This window comes from Conger conger, chromosome 3, assembly GCF_963514075.1.
Source record: "Conger conger chromosome 3, fConCon1.1, whole genome shotgun sequence".
NCBI classification, from domain to species: domain Eukaryota; kingdom Metazoa; phylum Chordata; class Actinopteri; order Anguilliformes; family Congridae; genus Conger; species Conger conger.
Genome location: NC_083762.1, coordinates 33,837,375 through 33,858,371, shown reverse-complemented (window position 1 = coordinate 33,858,371; position 20,997 = coordinate 33,837,375).

The following is a 20,997-nucleotide window of genomic DNA, read 5'->3' as shown; positions in this document are numbered from 1 at the left end:
TAGTGCCATAAAGATATGAGCCTAAAAAGTGAGTCTTATAAGCCATGGTGAAGTCATAGCTAGCTATGGTGTGTGTGTGTGTGTGTGTGTGTGTGTGTGTCTGTGTGAGGGAGAGAGAGAGAGAGAGAGAGAGAGAGAGAGAGAGAGAGAGAGAGAGAGAGAGAGTGTCACTCTGGGGGCTGTATCTCACGCACTTAGTAATGACCTAGACAATCCAACCTATCCTCCTTCTCTTATCTGTCTGAAGTTGGCTAATGCACTTAGTCTACCATTGCATTACATGATGCTAGCATTGTCATTGGTGTTGAATTTGTCTTCTGCTTACAATTGTACTATTCAACCCTTTATAAATCCTTCTCTCTACTTGTTCAGTAAGTTATTTTGACTATTATCTCGTGGTGTGTCATTCATGAATTATTCATTCTTTTTGAGCTACTGTAATCTTTTTGGTGAATGAAAGGAACTGACTCGCCTCCACGTAATGGGTTAAACGTGGTTAATGGCTTGTCAGTTGTGTTCATTCTGTAAACCTCAACCAGAAGAGCCTTTGTGTTTATGCTTATAATTTCAAATGTATTTTAACCTTTATGACACAATACACATTTGTCACATTTTTGAATTTATCACAGCTCTGTAACTCTCATTGTGGGAATGGAAATTGTACTTTGTATGCTCTCAACCAGTGCAATGCTCTACCAGTGCATTTTATGTACAGTTACTTTCTACATTGCTAACATGAATCAGTCTAACAGCCTGGTGTAGTTTTCCAAAATGAGGTCTCCATTTTAGGTTTAGCAATATGTTAACTTTTATAGCCTATGGGGGTTCATGGAAACCCGATTTAGCTGTCATTTATCATGTTAGTGGCAAGCGCCTCACATTTTCTCAGTTTGTTTGCATCCACTGTCTCTAACTATTTGGCAAAACACTTGATTGCGAGGCTACTATGCAAATTGCTCTTGAATTATAGCAGATTACAGTATATGAGATTTTACAGAAAATTTGTTTTCAGGTTGTTTTCATCACCCAAAAGTCTCATTTCAAACCATATTCATCAGTGCCAGGATCATTTATAATGGATAAAGTGAATGGTAATGCAAGAAGCTCGATCATTCTGCAACTAGTATTTGGTAAGGATAGTAGGACAGGAAGGAGGAAGGACAAGTAGACATCACGATCATAGGCATTTCCACCCCAGACAGTCAGTCAAGCTGTGCCTGGCTCTGACTCAAACTTCACAACAATAAAAAGGGTCTCCCCTTTTCCCTACTCTGCTGTCTCTGGCTCCAGTTTGTATAACATGGAGGCACTTAAACAGCATCTCCACAGCAAATAGCTTTTGGAAAATCAATGAGAGAGCTCACAAACACATTGTCCATATTTTGTTATCTTATATTTGTGTATCTCAAACACAAAGATAGCTTGCATTTAAATGTTGCATGGAAATAAAGGATTATGTCACTTTCACATGGCAGATTGATTTGGATATGTAAACGATAAAAACATAAGCAGATAAAAAATGAAAACCTGAAGAAATAAAAGTACAGTAAGCACAGAGACGGCTATTGGCATTAGCAGCAGATCTCTCCTCGGCAGGAGAGCTGGGCTAACACCTGGATGAGAGATATCCTCCCTTCAGACTGCTGTAATTTTACACTGGAGGAACATTGATCACATGTATAATTAAAGCTAACACTGTGCGGAGCTGCTCCCGGAAACCCAGGGCCATCGAAGGTATCATTAGCTCACCCAGGTTGCTGTACAGAGGGGAAGAGAGAGTGAGGGGGAGAGAAAGAGAAAGGGAGATTTGAGAGGACATTTGAATTTGAGAGGACAGAGAGAGAGAGAGAGAGAGAGAGAGAGAGAGGGGCAGAATGTGATATGAAGAAAAAGCTAAATGGGTAGAGAGAGAGAAGAGAGAGAGAAAGGGCCATGCAACTGGCTTCTTAATTGTCTGCTCATTCATTATGGATGCGCTGTGAGCCTTTCCTAATTTAGAGGTAATTCCAGTTTGCGTCCGAGGGGGACAGCAGCATAAAGAAGCCAGCGCTCACGTTCTTATTGACCCCTCTGTGTTGTTGCCACTTTGGGGATAGCTCAGAGATTCCAGAGACTCGGTGCATGAGAACACAAGATCTTTTGTATTACCTTGAAGTGTTATTTTTTTCCAGTAGCATACACTGAGGAGCAACTGAGACCGAAGGGAAATATGCGCCGTAGTCTCTCATGTTACGGCTATATGCAGTACAGTATGCACGCAAGTCAGCAAATCTTCCAGGAGATTTCAATAAAACAGAGGTGTTATGTAAGAGAAAATCATTTTCCAGAATATTTTATATGATTTGTGGGTGTGTAGAGGATAAAAATGTCCCATACTGTACGGGAGACACAAACACACGCATTGCACGAGCGCACTCATATATGTGTACAGGATTCTATTACAAATACAGTACTCTATCTTACACTTTCTGTTTGTCCATGCGCAGTAGCTAACACTGTTTCTTAAACATGGAAGGTTCCAGAAATGTACATCAAAATGTGAATCAAACAGAAAAGATTAGATAGTAAAAGCAGAATAATGAGTAATACAGTAGAAAGGGCCTGTTCCTGATGCCAAATGGTTCATTTTGTCCGGCAGCTTTCATAATGGCAGTCAGTTACTCACATTTTGTGGCAGAAGTCATGAGAAGGCCACATATTCTTGCCTTGGTTCCATCAATTGGGCCGTAAACCGGAGGTTATATCCTCCGATTCTGCTTATTGTGAACCGTGTCCGGAGCAGAACCTCAGTTTTTGGTTCAGTCCTGTCATGGTGCAGTGGGCTTAAATTACCCAGAATTCTCAGGTGGAGGCATCCTCAGTGGCAGATGTGCCTCTCTGTCGGCCATATCAAGCTCCCTACTGCAGCAGGGCATGTGGCCCGTACAGTGAAAAACTTGCCTCCTGTGAGTGTGTCAGATGAGTGCAAGCACACCCGCAGGGCTTCAAAAGATCACCTCTGCATTGATATCAGGAATAATAATTCACACAATGGGTTCTCAATGCATGGAACAGTTTGCCAGGTCATGCGGTTGAAGCAGAGCCAAAAATCCAGGCTCAATACAATGAATACTCCAATGAGACCAGACCAAGAATACTCTCTAAAATGCACTGTCGAAATTTGACCCTTGAAGAGCAAAATGCACCTCCACTGTAGCTTTATGTCTGAGAGTGTACTGATGGCCTAGGGGCCAAAAGTGGCCCACCATATATACACTCTGTCCTTTGATCTTTGAGAAATAAAAAAGTATTCTGCAGATGGGGGTTCACTCGTATGCGGGTACCTGTGGAATTTAGATGCAAATTGCTTCTCAACAGCCAGTGGAATGGAAGACGTGCGTTCACCCCAAAAGGCATTTTCCAGGGAAGATAAAGACACAGCGGTATTCATTTCTGCTCACAATTGATTCCTGGAGGCACGGCGTGGTGGTAAATAATATAAATGGCACAATCACCCCATACGTGGGGCTGTGGATGAATGCAATTACGATTGAAAGTTGTCTTTATGAGAACAGACTACAGCCAGCGACGCAGCCCTCTCTCTCTCTCGTCTCTGCACCACGGTGCGGCTTACGCAGGAAGCCCCCGTCCACCCTTTCTTAAATCGGCCCTGCCGTCACGCCCGCACGCCCATCCCACCCCCTTAATGACGGGCTTCATTTTCACCATCAGGGACATTCTTCAGTCCAAACGCGCCGGGAATGTGATGATCAATAATAATGTTCTTACAGCCACGGCTTTGAAGGAGCGGAGAAAGACACACAAAATACAACACAGGATGGTAATTAAAACAGGTCTACCATGACCCCATGAGTTATCGCTAATTACACCCCAGCTAAAATTATTGTATTTTCTGATTCACACGCTTCTGCGCAATTCTTCTCTGGTCGTGTTTTTTAGGCCCTGTATTTATAATGATCATATGTAGTTCACATTAATGCTCATTATCAATGTTGACTGTTTTGCTGTTGCATACATACCAATAGTGCTGTGTACATAGGAAAAGTTACCGGTTTATACATACAGAACTCTCTGGAACAAGATGAGCTCAACAAGGGCAGCATCACTTCTCCTTAGTATACAGTCAGCCAATGGCAGGCTATTATAGTGATGACTGCGAAGCATGTTAGCCAATGAAATGGCATTTTTAACTATGTTAGACTTGCATAAAGGAAACGCATTGTTTCTCCTGTCTAAGAAAACCGTAACCTTTTCAGTATGCATGCTGGGAACATTACACATAGGCAGATGTTCTTGAGAGGCAGTTATTTTAAAGCAAAAATTTGTTTTGCAATGCCTAAGCCTAAACAGAAGACTTGATCCATTGTATATTTGTGAGCATCTAAATGCACTCTCAAAATATGTATTATTAATAATGGTATCGATTAGGAGTAGACCTGATTCTGAATAATAAATGTTGCATGCAAAATTGTGGGATGTCTTCCAAATGTTGATGGGGGTTGGGTATTTGAATAAAACTTAAATCACTTGACTTTAAGCAATGGATTAGTACATTAGATAATGTGCCAGACAGCAGGAAAGGGAGATAATTTCAGCTAGCTTATACATTGTATATATGTATATACGTATATATATATATATATATATATATATATATATATATATATATATATATATATATAGTATTTTATAGCTCTAAATATCATTTGGTTACTATGCGTCTGTTTAGACTATACAAATGCCCTCCAAGATATAGCTTAGAATAAACAATACAGAGTACTCATTTTTGGTGGTATCATCATAAAAATTTAACCAGGAATTATAAAGTGTTTTGGCTGTGGCTCCATTGTGTTCCTAAGCTGATCAGGCACAGCCACAAGCATCTGTGGCCAGTTAAATCTACAAACATTGAAAATGTTTCTTTTCAGTGTTACAGCAACTTCCACTATTCAGTGATATTAGTAATTCTGACTCTTGGAAACAAACCCCCAAGGGTTATCTTTCAGAGCAGACAAAATTGGTTTAACAACAGTAACCATTTTATTTTGGGCATGCCATTTTCAGGCTTGTGTTAAAAAAAAAGTCAATTTACTTCATATGAACAAATACAATTTTTGAGACAAATACAATATTCTCACTGCCATTTTTGTATTTGCGGTCTTTAATTTCGTTTCTATAGGGTGACATTTTAAGTTGGTGGCAGACGCTCCACTTCACTATGGAAACCTATGGAAGAAACAACTCTGTACCGCCTGTAGCGGCCTGTGGCGGCCTGTAGCGGCCTGTAGCGGCCTGTAGCGGCCTGTAGCGGCCTGTAGCGGCCTGTAGCGGCCTGTAGCGGCCTGTAGCGGCCTGTAGCGGCCTGTAGCGGCCTGTAGCGTAGTGGTTAAGGTAAATGACTGGGACACACAAGGTCGGTGGTTCTAATCCCGATGTAGCCACAATAAGATCCGCACAGCCGTTGGGCCCTTGAGCAAGGCTCTTAACCCTGCACTGCTCCAGGGGAGGATTGTCTCCTGCTTAGTCTATCAACTGTACTTCGCTCTGGATAAGAGCGTCTGCCAAATGCCAATAATGTAATGTAAAAGTGCGGAGATGTGTAGTTTGTGTGACGTATACTTCTGGCGGTGAGACAGGAGAATTTCAGCAACATAAACACAAGAGGGGGATTCATTTGAGCAGAGTTGTCTTTGATTACAGTAACAATGGATGAAAGTACAAGTAGCAAAGTGACCAAAAAAAGGAAACCACTACAACAATCAGAAGGAGGAAAACTTGTGAGATGTCTGTATGTCGCGGGGAACTATGGGAATTGAAGTGAAGGATAGACCTGCTATGTCCAACAGACAACATGGGTGACTGCTAAATCCACCAACACTGAGGAAATTGGAGATTGCCAATTTGTAACTGTAAGTGTTTTATATATGTATTATACATTTGACCGAATTAAGAAAATAAGTGCTTAACCAGGGCAAATCGGTATTGTCAGAAATGTGTCAGTACATGTTATACATAATGCATATCACTGATTTTTTTTCTCTGTATCGCGTGATGGCTGATATGAGAAAGGTGTGACCTCCTGAAAGTTAAAATTATTTTATGAGTGACATGTCTACTAGAACTGAGAAAGTGTTAACAAATACCATGGAACTGCAAGTTCCATCTGTCAGTGCTGTGTGCTTCAGATTTTGATGGCATGGTGGAATTCAGTCTTTGAATGCCACTCAGGCCGAATCCAGACTTTTTTTTCCAGTTGTTATTGGCACCCAGGAAGGACTGTGGGCTAATGGGGTTATTTCTGCACACGCAGTTGGAAGCTGTGAAGCACAGTCTAAGGCATGGAGTCAGGCACAGTTTGAAACAGAAGGTAAAAATGTGTCAGACACCGTAAAACACAGATTGAGGGACAGCATAATCCACAGTTGAAGTGATAAAAAAATGGACGTGGAAGTCACATTTTGAGGAGAAATGAATTCTGGTTGCTATAGTTAATTGCTGCATGATTTAGCGTGCTGTTAGTTTCACCTGAGCCGGCATGTTAAAACAACCAGTGAAACAGCACCCACAGACTTGTGGGATTGTGGGATCTTTACTGTTCCCATGATAATTAAGGATAGCTTGAATCCACTAGGACAGGAACTGCCACAATGACCGTGTTAGCCTTTTCCACATCCACTCTCTCTAAAGACTAGCACTGGAATAGCATGCCCTTTCTCTCATTCTCTTTTCCTCCTCTTCTACTCCTTAGGTGTCTTAATTTACTTATTCCTTTGCCTGTGGAGGCCTCTCCCTTATTAGGGGTGTTTAGAGAGGCCACTTTTGTACTTGCATCTATATTCCTTGAGAGAGCAAAATTATTTGTATTTGTATTAAGATAAAATGGAAGTAGGACTAATTTGAACCGGAAATGGTTGTGCATTTGCAAGGGGAAAAAGTACAGACTTGACAAACCATCGTGTTTTATTCTACAGTCATCTATTATAATAATTAAGTAACAACAAACATGTTATGTAACATGCAAAAGTAGATAATAGAGCAAACTGTTGTATAGCAACCTCTGGAAAATGAGCATCGGAACAGGAGAAAATAGCTTAACAGACAAAGCAACATGGAACTGTAAATACCAAAAGGTTAGCAAACCACTAGATGGCTAACAATAATCGAATAATCTCATCTCGGTCAAACAAGCTCTGATGACCATACCGTTATGCTATTTTGGACATTAAAGCTGATTTACTAGAAATGCCCTGCGTACAATCACGTTTGGATTAAGAAGTCAGGGATTTTTCAGTTTCAGTTTTTCTCTGTGATAATTTATGTAATTCCTTGCATAAGTAATATTGTGGTGGCAACTGACTGATAGCAAAGCACAGAAAATGTGATTAATTAGTTAAAAGTTCTGTCCTGTATTTAAATTATCATCTTCTTGCCTGTCAATCCACACTTTAAAATACCAAAATGAAGTAACTTTGTCAAAAAGATGTTGGATGCCCTACCTCAAACAATTTAAGCAGATACCGCATGTAAATGGATGGAAAGAGCTGCCTGGAAGGAAAAACAGCTACATGCTTTGCAGATTGGTTTGCAGCAATGTAAAGTTAATGTACACATATTCTGCAGTAAAAATATCCATATGGGCAAATTAAATTTCAGAATATGTGAGCCAACCATAAAAGAAAAGGTAGCGTAACTATGCTACTTAAACTCCCCAATCAGTAGGAGGCTACATGAACATTAGTCATCGAAATACGACCTTTCGCATCGCAGTGCACAAAGCGTAGGTTGAGTTTTCTCCATCATGACTGCAGTGTATCCAGAGCGAGTGATTCCATTAGCAACTGTACCACACAACTGGCTAATGAGTATAAATGAATCCCGTCAACTCCCATCTAAAATCAGTTAAGAAAAGCAAGTTAACAAGTTATTAATTTGGGTTGGACAAATATTTGTATAAAATGCATCATTTGTGTTTTGCTGATTATCTTATTCAGACATGGAAACATCCCTATCTCTTATTATTACCCAAACCATGAACAGTCTGATATGCATTTTGGAACTGATCTAATCATGAAAATGTGCTTCAACTGAGCACATCTTTCTTTATCAAAATACCTAAAAATAATCAGAAATGTTACATCATCAGTTTACATGACAAATCAGTACTTTCAGCAGACTCCCACAAATTGTCACTTGAAGCAGACTTCATGTCTGTGAACCCTGAGAAACATGCATCAGACTGAAGACAGCGAGGTCTGTCAGTCAGGGGTTGATGAATATTACCTCTTCCTGTGTAGGAGGTTTAATGATATACTTATAAGTGTGGGGCAGCTCACAAACAGGAAAGCCATGATCCACCACTGGTGCACCACACAAGTCGAACAGCGATGCGTTTGTCTCAAAGTAACCAAGGCAAGAGTTCACATCTGCCTGTGTCCTCACAAACATACACATTCGCACCCATACTCACAAACAAACACACACACGCACGTACACCCAAACTCAAACACACACACACACACGTACACCCACACTCAAACACACACACACACACACGTACACCCAAACACACACACACACACACACACATACACCCACACTCAAACACACACACACACACACACACACACGTACACCCACACTCAAACACACACACACACACACACACACACGTACACCCACACTCAAACACACACACACACACATGTACACCCACACACACACACACACGTACACCCACACTCACACACACACACACACATACACCCACACTCAAACACACAGACACACACATACACACACACTCAAACACACACACACACACACGTACGCCCACACACAAACACACACACACACACACACACGTACACCCACACTCAAACACACACACACACACGTACACCCACACACACACACACACATACACACACACACGTACACCCACACTCACACACACACACACACACACACACACACGTACACCCACACTCAAACACACAGACATACACCGGCTGCAGGATAATATACAGTATGCATGTCCACACAGCATCTATGGAAACCTACTCCAATATATATAAGGGAGTGCCTCCCAGAAGTAGAGTTCCTGTGCAATGTTATTTTGGTTGTTATTTGTTTGTTTGTTTGTTTGTTTTAGTTTTTTTCTGTTCTCCAACCTCCTAAGTCCTGGGGAATTTTACTTCAAATGCACTGTTGTGCAAATGTATAGGCATATAATACATTAAGATGAATTTGACTTGATCTATATCTGTCTGTATCTGTCCTCTACCATGCTCAGCATTTAATTGAGCTATTAAAGTAAGTTATGTAATTTAGTTAATTACTTTTTTTATCTCAGAATTTAGTAAGTAATTTAGTCATTTTCATTTCAAGCCGAACACATTCAGTACTATGGGGCAAGATTAGGGTCAAAAGTTTTGTAATTTGAAACAAAAAATCATATCTGAAAATGAAAAAGTTGAAACTGAACAAGCCTTGAAACCAAAAAGAAAGAAATATATAAATGAATTCAAAAACACTGTATGATGATATTACAGAGCAGAAATACTGTACATTTGCTTGTACAGTACGTATAGATGGAGGGATATACGATGTATGAATGTACGTATTTGTATCTATAAAATCCAAATGTTGAAACATCTACTTCTTGTGCATCCATTCACTTTTGTGTCATACTTAATTGGTAAATGCATTCTCATGTAAAGTGCACAGTGTAGCATATGGTGTTCAAAGTAGGTCTTTGCAAATTAAGCTTTTTACCATTTCTAGTGCACTCTAGATCTACAGTTTACTAGATAAGTCGTTATTGTGTGATGGGATTGCGGCAGGCCTGCTCCATTTCTTTTGCAAATGCTTATAATTAATTTTAACTTAATATTTGGAAATACAATTCTAGGACAGTCATACTAGTGACAATGTGTTGCTGGAGAAGCTTGTAAAAGCTTAGTCTCATTTTTTATGTGCACACATCCACAGGTATCTCACACTTATGTCTAATCAAGGCCAGAACAGTAGGCTTAAGCCCTGCTTTAATAGCCACTCATATTTAGTACCTGCTGCCATCATAGTTCTTGTTCTAGTTATTCAGGCCTAATGCAATTCACAGACTGTGCCTTCAAAAAACAGAGCTCTGGATGAGGTCAGTTATTCAAAAGCTTCTTTATTTATAAGTCTTCAATTACTTTCTGGGATATTTCCCTCTTTGGCTGTTTTATATTTACTGTTCTGGTTATTTAGTCACATCCTTGTGAAGACAGGGGGGAAATAAATAAACAATGTCACAGGCATCTAAGCCTGCAGATTAATTCATTTCAAAACTTTCATCTCCTTGCTGTGGTCCTTACTTTTTCACTTATTTTATTTTCTTCAGAGCTTCAGTTGACAATTGGTTTGTACTTTCAGCTAGCACCCAGAGACAGACTCTATTTAAAGCTTCTCCCTCCACGTACTGCTCTACATAATTAAACAAACAATGATTGCATGCTGTATTCAGAGCAAATGTATTCAAATTCAAACTTTCACCTAACCTGTGCAGTTAAGATTTGGATTGAAGGGTGCCATGACACCGTTTATTTGAGTTTAGTTGAGTGGTCTGAGTCATACTAAGTGGATATAAACCTATATATTTCAAATAAGTTGGATAAACTTAGAAGATTTCAGACTCTGCAGTTTCCTGGGCTAAACTCCACTCTAATTTTAAGAGGCACAGCACAAATCTAAAATACCCCCACATATGTAGAATGTGTCCAGAATGTTCTGTCCTGTATCCAGATTATGCCACTGGACAAATGTCATGCCCAGAAATGCAATGATCCATTTTGTTTTCTTGGGGAGTAATCACCCAAGAACAATATCACATGTAAACTGTATTGTGTTCTCCTTGTCAAGACTTTGTAGTTAGCAAAAGCGTAATTCTCCATTTTCATTACAGTGGAAACATCAATACATCAACTCACAAATTAAGCTCTAATCAGCAGATTCAGTCATACCACATAGTATGCGTTTAAGTAATATAAAAGGTTATGAAACACTATGAACAAAAAAAATTTTTTTGGGGGGGGGGGGGGGGGGGGCTTTCCAAGACTGAATCTCTTGCATTTAATCATCCCTTTTTCCATGGGAAGATTAATTTTTTCCATGAGAGGACCTTTTTACAGTGGATGATGTATTTATCCATGAGAGAATATGTTTCTTGCATTGGATATATTTTCATCAGTTGTGTACCATGAATGTGTCAAGGCACTGAGAGTAAAGAACTGTTGTGACACACAACATGTACAAATAACATCCCTTTGACACAAAAAACTTGGGCCTGACACAGGATATTGAACACGGGTTCAACCCACAGTTGATCCATTCACACCACACTGGTCACCATACTGGCATGGGATATCTGCAAATAATTTCTGTGCAAATTCTGTTTTTCTGTTAATTTACTCAGATTCAGCACATTACATGACATTTATTTGGCTGATGCTTTTATCTAAAGTGACTTACAGTTGATTAGACTAAGCAGGAGACAATCCCCTCTGGAGTAATGTGGGGTTAAGGGCTTCGCTCAAGGGCCCAACTGACACTGGAATTCCATCCCAGTGCATTTCACGAATCTTTGATGATTTTAAACAAAGATGAGACGATGAAAAACTATTAAATTATAGCATTGTGAAATCAAAGGGTGTCTGTGCATTTGTGGTAAAATATCAGTATAATTTGTCATGACAAAGCTGAAGCGAGTCCCTTCTTGATTGCAAACATTGCCCTTATTGATTCACAGCCCATATTTTCTGTCTATTTGACCTTTGTGATAAGCGTGCATTCTTCTGACTGTCCCTGTTGAAGGCATGTGTACTTGAGGGGGAAATTGATCATTTAAATAAGCAGCAAGCAACCTCAGAAAATGTGTTTATCTCCATCCACTTTACATTTTGAATGCAAAATTGGGTGAAATAGTTTCAAAATTATTGTCAGATGAGCTGCAATCTAGCAAAACCTGGAGGCCGCTTCACAGAGCCACTTAGCAGAATGTAACTGCAACAGGTTGGGATAAATGTGCTATACAAATATATGACTCTTCTAATCATGAGATTCAACAATACAAAAACAACACATCCCCATTTGAAAAGTTATCCTATGAATTCATTTTTATCTGCTTGTGACTTTTTTAACAAATGTATATGCCCTCCATAATGTTTGGGACAAAGACCGATCATCTATTTATTTGCTTCTGTACTCCACAATTCAAGATTTGTAAAAGTGCACATGTCAGATTTGAATAAAGGTTTTGGTTTCACCATGAGTAAATTAGAGCAGTGCTGTAATCACTACATGGGGAAACCAAAATGTATAAAAACATGGTTTAATAAAAGCTGTGAATCTGCACTTTGATCACATATGAACTGTTTGATTACAAACAGTGGAAATACTTTTGACTGGTACTGTATATAAAAGTTCATAGGCCGTGATAATGGTATAACACATTTCAACCCGTTCTCGTGGCATATACCTACCACTGAGCACTTTTTTGCAAAGCGACAATTATGTTCTCACAGGAACACAACATAACATTAAATCCTCCAGAACTTTTTAACATATTCAATAAAATAGCATCATCTGATAGCTGTGCGAGTTTAACAACAGGGCATACTTTTAATGACAAAACATTTTTTAAATTGAATTGAGATTGTCTATCCCCAAACCGACCAGACCCTCCTGCTTGAGTAGTTTTGATTTAATATGCTGTAGTAGTTTCATGTATTTAAGTCATGCAGTCTGATATGTTATTGTATAAATGAGTTTTTTGAACCGCAATCGCAAATGGAAGAAACAAGTAAACGTGCTTCCTTTACCCTCAGTTAAAGTTAAAACTCTCCTTTAGCGCCCCCGGTGGACATTTGATTTCAGAACTGCGAGAATGTAATCATCGCTTGGCCAAAACCTGCTCAGAGCTACGTATTTGCCTTGAGACTGGGTAGACACATTTCATTCACTTTAGTTTCTGCACTAGACGCCAATACTGGTTCAATAGTACATGTGATGACAATGGTGGAGGCAAAACGACAACTGCCTTAGTTTAAATCCCAGCCTGTACTATGCTAGCGTAGTCATTCTATTAACAGCAGTTACGTTGCTCTGGATTCAGTGGCGTGATTTCTATCTAAATAATTATGCATGCGATAAGTTGTATTTGGATCAGTTTTCTGAAATAGTAGCCAAAATGATATTCATATAAATACAGTTCCAGAAGGAAACTAATGAATTTGAAAATATAATCCTTCCTTTAAGAAGCACTGCCACCTAGGAGACATACATTAAATGGTAACAGTTTTAGACTGCAATAAAGAAAAAAGCCTCAACAAAATCCCAGTGTCATTTACATACGCTCGCTTGTATCAGGGGTTCTGAAAGCAGGAATCCACGGGATCTCTGCTTTAAGGGACGTCCTCACACTGGGAATTACTTTAGAAATCTCTTTGATCCAATGACGAGAAAACACAGTACAGCTTTTCATTATTAATGCCATTGTCCCATCATGCAACCATCAGGCGAATCACACATGAATCCAATGTCTTCCCGCTGTCTCATGTGATTTTGGAACATTAAACAGCCCATTGGATTTCATGCATAACATACAGTGGCATAACCTCCCTCCACTAGACAGTAGGCTGTCTTACTAGCCTGCATAACCACATAACCGCACTTCACAATGGGTGTCGTTCATGGCGTTTAAAACAAAAGCCTTGTAACCGGAAATCTGAGATGCACGGCTTGAGTCATTGAATGTGTTTACTGTGGGGACTGTGAATGTGTTGATAGATTAGCGGTTTTGACCCAAACCAACTCTGTGAGCCTGGCCTCCTAGCAAACAACGCTGAGTTATTCTCTGTTACCCCTGCATGTGGTTTTGTGGGCGATGCCGCTCTCAGTTAAGCTTGTGAATTTAACTCCTAGGGCAGGTGCCAGTCACACGCCCATCCCCAGCCCCTGGCCAACCCTGCCCATTTAAATGGAGAAAATTGAAAAATTTTCTACACTCTATATATACAGTGCATATAGACACATATACAGTGACTTCAGAAAGAATTCAGACCCCTTCACTTTTCGCACACTTTATTTTGTTGTAGATACAATTTTCCGATAAAATTTCCTTTTCAAGCTGCTCTCAATAACTCATAATGACAAAGTGAAAACATGTTTTGAGAGTTTTTAGCTAATTTATTAAAACTCAAAAACTAAAATCTCTCTGAATACTTTCTGAAGTCACTGTATATTTATAAATCTGCACTTTAACCACATGTGCCTTTAACCACAAATCTACAATTATGGAGTACAGAGCCAAATCAAGAAAAGTCCCAAGACTTGGAGCTCACTCTTTATAAACATTAAACATAAACAGCATGTACATACAATATCCCCACTAAGTCTGAAAATACAGCTAAAAAATGTTATCAATACTTTCAAAGGTAAAATACTATGAGTGCTAGCAGGCTGTATGAAAAGAACCCATTTTATTACTTTGCTTGACATATTCCAGATGCGGCTGAAATCAGCTGTCAGTCAATAGATTTTAACAACACTAACATGGGTTTCATAACGGCCGCCCCGTCGGTGCGCTGGGTTTATGGCAGGTCGATCGGATGTCTGGGCTTTTTTCCGCACCTGTAAATACATATTGTATCAATTTTACACGCCGACAGGGCTGTAAGTCACCGAATTACGGCTGTCATCAATATAAACTTCCCTGTCAAAGGCCATTGGCATTTCCATAAAACTGCATCTAGCAGCAATTCTGCTGCATTCAATAATTCAGACTGCAGCAGCCTGTTAGTGGGCCCAGGGGTGCAGAGGACATGCATTGGCCCTATGGCATTGTGGGATACAGGCCGCTCATGGTTGCCAAGCGACAATGCTCTCCGTTTGTCGTGTTTGGGGTTCCAGGTTATGGAACTCAATCGCGGTGAGGTGCGCTCAAGAGTTCTGAATATCCTGTTCGCTGGGATGTACCTTGTACCTGGCCCTTAGGGGAGGAATATGAGGAGCAGCACAAACCAAACCTTGAAAACCCGATTGTATTATGTAAAGTACCCTAGGTAATGTGACGGTGATGTTGCGATGATTTAAGCGAGTAAGAAAATAACCAAGTAAGTGAGAGGGTAAGTGGGAAAGTAAGTAAATGAGTACTGGTAGGGAATGTTAGTAGGTTCATGAGTGATTGAGTCATTAAAAGCAACTGACTGACAGAATGATTATGTAAGTCAGTAAGAAATCGATTCCTCTTGAAAAGAGTCAATGCTCCTATTCCTAATGGAAGCCAGGCAAATAATCAAGAAACATATTTAACTTCTTCTCTTTCTCTCTCTCTCTCTCTCTCTCCCCCCTCTCTCTCCCTCTCCCCCCCTCTCTCTCCCCCAATCTCCCTCTCTCTCCCCCCCCTCTCTCTCCCTCTCTCCTTTCTCTCTCCCCTCTCTCTCTCCCTCTCCATCCCTCCTCCCTCTCTCCTCTCTCTCCCCTCTCTCTTTCTCTCTCTCCCTCTCTCCCCCCCTCTCTCTCCCCCAATCTCCCTCTCTCTCCCCCCCTCTCTCCCTCTCTCCTCTCTCTCTCCCCTCTCTCTCTCCCTCTCCATCCCTCCTCTCTCTCTCCCTCTCCCCCCCCTCTCTCTTTTTCTTTCTCTTTCAGGGTCAATATGTCTGTCTTATTCTTCCCGTTTCTGTCAGCCCCCGATGCAGCAGAAGAAATGTTTCTTTCTGGCCCCGCGCTTACAGCAGTTAAGAGCTATTACCATTATTAAACTGTACCGTGCTGTTCGCTCAGCAAATGCCCTTGTCTGATGCCACTTATATCCATTAAGTTTAGAGGCTTACATGTTCTCCACTGTGTATTCATATCCAGCATGTCTTGTATTACTCATGAAAGAATTAATTTGTGTAATGCATAGCAGGTTTAATAAATTGAATGAATTAGGAATCGTTATGCCATGCCAAAAAAAGTGCATATACATCTTATGCAAAATCTGGAAACAATAATTTTTTGGGGGGTTTCTATTGCATACTCCCTCTTCATTTATGAGGTTGTGTGTATTTTTATGTATTTTAGTTTTCTTCCATTTCCCAGGCTCATGAATTTAAAGTGCATGGGAGGGAAATGTCCTTGCTGCAGAGCAAGGCCAACTCAAATATTTATTTATTTATTAATGGATATATTTTTAAGTGTTATACTTAATCATACAAAGTATTTTTGCGGCTAACCGAATGGATGCCATTTTATCTGCTTTCGCAGTTTTACAATCGGACCGCTCCCAATCTGCAACATTTCGATTAGTCTCAACAACCCTCCTGCGGCTACACCCCTCGTAATCTTCTGATCTCTGTATTTATCCTGCGTAGACATTATAGAGGATATTCTTAATGAAATGTGAAAAGTAATTTTGTAGAAAGTTTGGTTGTATTAATGTCCCATGGCTGGGGTTCCCAAACTGTGTTCAGGATGGGGTCATCTGAATTAAAAAAATATATATAAAATATAATTTTTAAATTCTCTTTACAATATGTGAATGTTTGCCATTACATGTTTGACATTATAACAACCCAACTATAACAAAGGCAGGAGAGGTTGTGGTATATTTCCAGTATAGTAGTGGCTAAAGGGTGTTCTTAGGCACACGATGTGTGTGGGTGGGCTGTAGGTGTCGTGTGAGTTTGTGAACATTCATTTGGGGTCACATCAGAATCATGTTTGGGAACCCTTGTCTTATGGGTGTCAAATCAAAACACAAGGCAGAATGTTCCTAAGGGTCCTTAATCAAAGGAGAGTACAGTACATTCACCTGGGTTTGAAAAAGCTTAATTTTGGCCCGAGGGGAAAACGAAGAACGAATGAATAAAAAACATAATCCTACAGTCACCTTGCGCTGATATTGCTGAGAGAAAACGCCCGTGCAAAATGAATGAGGAGGATATTTTTAAACCCTCGGAATTCAATTCAGAGATGAATTGATTTGATTCCTGCAAGCCACATCACTGCTTGTTAATCTTCTTTTGATTCACTCTGCCATGCTAGTAGAACAGTATGAATTTTACATCCGTCGAGAATCAGACCTCTGTTATGGTATGGCATTACATTCTTCGGCATAATAGGCCCTCGTCGACTCCGGCGTTCAGCTTGGTGCTTGCCCGAGTGTTTGAACAGCTTCGAGTGGCCATTTCGATAACAAGACATTCATAATGAGCGCAATGTCTCACCAGCTGTGACATCTCTGAGCTGAACAAACACTCTCAGAGTGACTCTCGGAGAACATAACTCTTTCAATGACCAGTGATTGTGCTTTTAATCTCTTTCTTCAGGAACACTGAATGAATTAGGAATGTATGCTTGGTCCCAGACCTGGGTCAAATGTGTAATTGTGCTCGATTGATCTTGCATGGTACAATTGAGGCAACCAAGAGGACCAGAAGGCAGGGTCTCATCTTCGTTAAGAGTATTTCATGGGTTCCAATACACCAGAAAAGCTCAGTAAAGCATAGTATTTGAATCCAGAACAATTACGTATTTGACCCAGATCTTCTTGGCCCTCCGACTGATTCAAATATGGTTGCTAACAACGTATTTGCCTAGTCATGATATGTTACTTGGGTTACAATTTGCACTGTATTATTTTTTACAGCCAGACATTTACTGAATCCATCAGGGGTAAAACCTTTTAGCCTAATTGTTAGAATTGCAGCGTCTTGGGGTTTGAACCTACAACCTTGAAATAGGTCACAAAACCTGGTTATATTCTTCAAGGTTTCTAGTCCTGTATTACTGAGTCTGCTTTTCCTTAGGTTTCACTGTTGTTGACTTTGACAATGCATGGTTGTCTGGTTTGGGTCATTTGCCATAGTATGCCAGAATATGCATTGGAGAAGGTTGTGGCAGTCAGTGGTAAAAAGGAGATCATTTGAAAAGTACAATGGGAATAAAGGGCCAGGGGTGTAACTGTCACCCCGTCATATTGTTAACACGCAAGGTGCCCTTCTGCCATCTGTATCTGAGAAGATATTGCCTGTTTCCCTCTCAAGCTTAGAGATAAACTCAATAATGATTCTGAGGGAGAAAAGAGGTAATATGTTTTCTTTGTCAGTAATTTTCAGACAAAGTGAGACTGTTTGTGCTATCAGGTTTCGCTGCATGTACTCTTTTGGGTTATGTATTTTTATGCAGTTTTGTGTCAGCACTTTGCAGCGGCAATTTGTGTCTACGCTGTGATGTGCTTGACAATTTTTGGGTCATATCCTTGTTTAATAAGAACACTATTATTAGTAGTACACTACCATGGACAGAAACACTGCCAATCATATTTGTTCAAATATGATTCAAATATGTCATACGGGGTCTGCCCCGCATGACAAGGCGTGAAGGTGAAGGGTGGGGGGGGGGGCATGTTGCTATGATTAGCCATGTGTATGCTATAGGTTATAATTGTACTTATGTACTGTATAATTATTTTATTATTCAGGGTATTCTAGCTGCCAACCGTGATATGCTAGTTGAAAAGTTGATGTACACTTCAAGGGCTCGAGTTTTATCTATGTTATCACTCTAGGTCTCGGAACTGTACTTTCATCTTGGGTCTTCAAGCACTTGTCCCTGGTTCTGATTTGCACTTTGTTTGTCGCTCTGGATAAGAACATCTGCTAAATGACTGTAATGTAATTTAATGTTAAAAATGATCAGATCAGATCAGTCCATCAGCTCATCAAGGACAGCCATGCGGAAAGGTGTGGGGAGGGTCAAGTCTAACATGACCCCAGGCGAGGGAGTAAGGGACAGCTGCTCGCATCTCGGCAGTGAAGTCATGTGCCTGTCGCCAGGCCAGAGGCACTGCAGAATGCCAGGGACCCCACACCCCAAACAATAGAGACGGGTACGGAACAGCAGTCCCTCAGAATAGAAGGGCTTCTGAAGACAGATTCCTACTGCTTCACTTCCTTCTCTATCTCTGTCTCTGATGTTGTGAAGGTCAGGAAAGCAATTCTACCACTTCATCACTGCTCCAAGGAAGTGGAGGACAGAGGAAAAGGCCATTTTTAAGGACAGAAAATACTAGCAGTTTTTGCCGTTTTACTGGAAATACTGTCATCCCTCCTCTCTCTCTCTTTCTCTCTCTCTCAGAGCAAGGTTTCCATTCATGAGACATGTGTCATCAACAATGAAACCATATCAACAAGGTGAGGAAGACCATAACGCTTTCAGGTGTTTTTCCATATTGCTTATTAAAATGAGCACCACGGGCCATTTCTTTTGTTTTACGCTCAAAACCTTCACGTTTCAAAGACATTACGACCCAGAGAAGACACAAGACATACTTCGTTATAGATAAGTGCTTGCCCGTGCGTCTACTTTGAGCTCTACAAATGGAATTCAGCTGAATTTAATTTGAGTTCTGTCCAGTGTCACCGTGCCAGATTGTTTTCCTGAATTCAATTATAACATGACATGGTACTGTAAAGTAAACACTCACAAGCTCTGATTAGGGACAGCGACCGAGTTTGCTCATGTACGTCCAGCAGGAAACAGAAAGATTAAAATCATTATTTAATGTCTTGGTCCTCAATTTACGACCAATTAATCTCATTTAGAAGTGTCAAATATAATACCTTTGCCCACAGCAAAGAAAATGTACAGAACCATATCAAGATAACAAGAAATGTCAAGCCACCACTTATGTATAATTGTGATTATAATATATAATAGAGATGCATTTCCATTATTCTGAATTTTCCTGTTGAAAACACACCTACGTACATTGACTTAAAAGAAAAAGGTAATATCCCATTTACATCAAAAGGTCTTTTGTAAGCCTGAATTTTTGACACTTGATTCAGATAGCAATTATTTTGAGTGTAAGGCAGAACATACCAAGTTTAGTTTTTTGGAGTGCCTTCCCCCTTAAGCTATTAGCAAGACAGCCTGTGGCATGGTGCAGGGGAGGTTATAGAGGATGGCGCTTTGTTTCCTGGAGGAAAGCTGTCCTGTTCTCTTTGCGTGACATTTACCTTACCCCCCTCTCCTTCTGCTGTCTCTCTCCCTCCGCTTCCACCACTTTTAAAAATAAACGAGAGCAAAGAAAAAAGACCATCTCCAACCCCCCCCCCCCCCCCACCCACCCCACCCCTTCTCCTCACAGAATAAGCATGAATAACCTTTTCAATAACCGAGCCCCTTTTCAACACTCCCACTTGCAAGAGCGATGTCAAGCCTGGCAAGTGTTTAAGAATAATTCATGTAATCGGGTAATTATAAGTTTGCTTGTTGCTGCCACCCTAGAGGAATGGTGGCAAGCGTGGATGAGTTGGGATGGCATGTATGCCATCTGCTGCGTTCGGCTGATTAAGTTGTCAGCCTGGTAGCTTCATGGCATTATGAGCCTGGCCATGTTGTTCACACTGTACAGTGCTATGAGTCTGAACAGGTTGACACTCTGATGAAAGGCACAACTGTCCAGCTTCTTGGTTTGCTAACGAGCTAACGCTAATTGCTAACAAGCTAATTTGCTAATTCTGATTAATCATAATCTTGTCCAGGCAGCACTTGAATTGCAGCAGCCTGTAGTCTAGTGGCTAAGGTGCATGACTAGGACCTGGAAGGTTGATGGTTCAAGCCCCTATGTAGCCACCACATTGTAGCCACCACATTGCTCCAGGGGTGATTGTCCCCTGCTTAGTCTAAGCAACTCTATAGATAAAAGTGACTGAAGTCAACTAAATGACTGTAATGCAGGTACCAATTCAAGCCAAATCAAACACAGACCTGCAACCAACCTATGAGTCGCTTGAACCAATCAGCTAGTAGTATCGTTAGTGGAAAATGAACTCAGAACCTGACCTTTTCAGACACAGAGATAGAGTGCGGAGGTTGAGTGATTCTATACTGTATGTGTCGTGCAACATAAATAAAACATTCACATGAATGAAATGCAGAGTCGGGGAGGAATGCATAAAAAGCTGC